The 2,699-nt window shown below is 43.5% G+C and overlaps 1 protein-coding gene across 1 annotated transcript in view; it reads left to right on the forward strand.

The window, feature by feature from the left end:
- The window catches only part of TENM2 (teneurin transmembrane protein 2), an 845,679-nt gene that overhangs the window by 775,914 nt on the left and 67,066 nt on the right, over positions 1–2,699 (forward strand). The window lies entirely within an intron of this gene.

The following is a 2,699-nucleotide window of genomic DNA, read 5'->3' on the forward strand; positions in this document are numbered from 1 at the left end:
CGTGGGCCCATGGCCTGGAAATGACCCCGACAGGGTAGCTCCCTTCTCTGGCTCATCAGAGGCCCATTCCTCTCTGTGCATCATGCTCCAGAGCAGTCCTGGTCTCTCGACGAGGTTTGGTCACCTTTAACCCAGTCCTGCGGGAGACCCCCGTTGATTGCCTGGTTTTTAGATCACTTTTATGATCTATTATTTTTGACATTATTGTTATCATTTTAAATCTCTTCTTGTAATTAACACCTCTTCTATTTCAGCCCCTATGACATCCCCTAGCTCTGTCACATTATGCAAATTATTTAACCTCATCGGCTTCATTTTCTTGATTGGTAAATTTAGGATAATAAGTATAGAATATACCACATACAGTAATATTATTTTAATACAAGGACCCCTCAAAAAAAAAATAAAGAAAAGAAACAACAAACTCTGACCAAAAACGTATTTCTTCTGCTTGTTAAATCCTAGTTCTGAGACAGAGATTCTGCAGGTGTGTTTTCTTTTCGTTACGAACACGATTCCTATTGCCAGAGACTCATGATCAGCCCTCGTGCTAGTCCACAGCATTTCAGTTTGGTTCGTATTTGGCTTACTGTAAATACATCTTTCGAAGGCCCGTGCTCTGTTTCGATCAGCTTCCTTTTAACATTTTATTTCTACCCCAAATCCAGTAATTTCCCAATACTCTCCTTTCCCTATTCTTTCATCACCTGTTCCTTAAAATTTAATCTTATTCCCCCCACCAATACTTACCACTTCCAGGAGACCCCTCGAGCCAAGATGCAGGACAGCAGGCAGGAATATTTGGTGGACTCTACCCTCTCTGCAACTTTGAAGGTAGCAGTCAATAGCAGCACCCAAACGAGCCCACATCCAGCACATTGGCATGGATACGTAATTCAGAAATACACAATGTTACTCTAAAACACAGGTTGAAGTTCGACAAGCATGTGAATTTCAGTGTGTCATTGTCTGACAAATAATGAGGGACAAAACTAGAGTAAAAAAAAACTTAATCCAAGACTTCTAAGAAGGCATTTCCCCTAGAGAACGGCATACAAAAATAACTAAAATGCCTTGACTCCACCACTATAATTTATAGAGCAGATCTCACTATCTAGATAATGTGATAATTGTTACACATCAATAATCATAAATAGACATGAACTGATAGCATGTCTTAGCTGAATCTTTCCTGCGAATTGACTGCCTCTAAATGGTAGGAAGCGAGCAGCAATGAAGAATTAGAAAAATAAGGGGTAGCAATCATAGGCGGCCCGGCTCCTTTTATTCCTATGGTGCTCTGCAAAGTCTTGTGCTATGAGAATGATTTAAAAGAAATAACAGTCGTATAAAACAGAAGGGGAAAAACCTTCACCGTGGGATGTACTCCCAATTTTGTTTTCTCATCACAAGCACTTTGTAGCTTGTGGTCAACAACACACATCATTGATTTTAAAATTATGTCTGGGAAGGCCTGAAAGAAATCTTCGTCTGAGCTAAGATAAGGAAACAAAAATTGAACAAAAGAATTATTTGCATAAATTAGTTTTCCACTTTCAAAAGACTCTCTAGCATTGTGGTTGGAACCAGCCAAAAATGGGATTCATTTGTTAGGCAGCCCGTAGCAGGCAATTAGAGCTGTCAGTGGAACAGTCTAAACCCTCCTGAGATCATCCAAGGGTTGGAGCTGAACCGTTGGGGGGATTGCTAATAAAAAGAGAGGGGGCTTGAAGAAGGCATCCCTTCAATTGTAGGGTCACCTGGGATTGCAGAATTAAGTGCATTCCAAAAATCGAGCAGGTTTGGACAAGATTCTGGCAAAGAACAGGTCAGCTTGATTACCTAGTCCAGAAATTGGGAGTGTGTCCAGGAACCTGGAAGCCTGCGAACCTCTCTGTCTTTGCCAAATTGTCCAGTGGCTCGAAGGCTGAGAATACAGCTGCAGATCTGCAGACCCGGCACCTCTCGTTAGCCCATTTCTCCATGAAGTCAAGAGACTTGAGGCGAGAGGAGGTGTGTGCATTCTCCCCGCATGGGCTTCGAGGAGAATATTGTGGCGACTCTGTTGCTTTATGGAATTGCACGGAAGTAGCTGGAAGGGTACAGGCATTCTTGGGAAAGTTCTAGTGACTGTGACCTAGAGAGAGGGGAGTTTAACAGTGAAAAAAATGTTGTGTGGGATTTCAGCCACCTCCCCTGCTGTCAAGATAGCAGGGATTTGATCTAAGAGAAATATATAATTACATGGAATCCAGAATCCAAGATAATTCTGCCAGGAAAAAATCTCCAATCTTCTCTTTTCCTCAGGCTGTCATGGATTGTGAGAAATTTTGCTCTTAAAGGGCAGCAAAAACAACGTATGAAAATGTCCCAGCTTCATAATAAACCTGCGTGTGCTCCACGCTGCTTCCTCTGACATCCCAACCTGGAGGAGAAGAGGGACGTTGCCCTCCCCCAAAGCCAGGAAAGGAAATGAGTAGCCAGATGGGGAAGCTCTCACCCAAGTATCATACTCTCTGTGCCAGGCTAAGGCACAAACATGAGTGGGCCAAGCAAAAGTCACACGGCGTCTAGAAAAGCAGCCAGGCCTAGGGGAGAGATGCTCTGCAGAGGAGACCCTGTTGCCCAGCCCAGTGACTGGAGATGCTGCCCCTTGATGTCGTCCCCACACATCATCAGTTCTGCTCATCGGGGGGAAG

This window comes from Pteropus alecto, unplaced genomic scaffold, assembly GCF_000325575.1.
Source record: "Pteropus alecto unplaced genomic scaffold, ASM32557v1 scaffold40, whole genome shotgun sequence".
Classification (NCBI taxonomy): domain Eukaryota; kingdom Metazoa; phylum Chordata; class Mammalia; order Chiroptera; family Pteropodidae; genus Pteropus; species Pteropus alecto.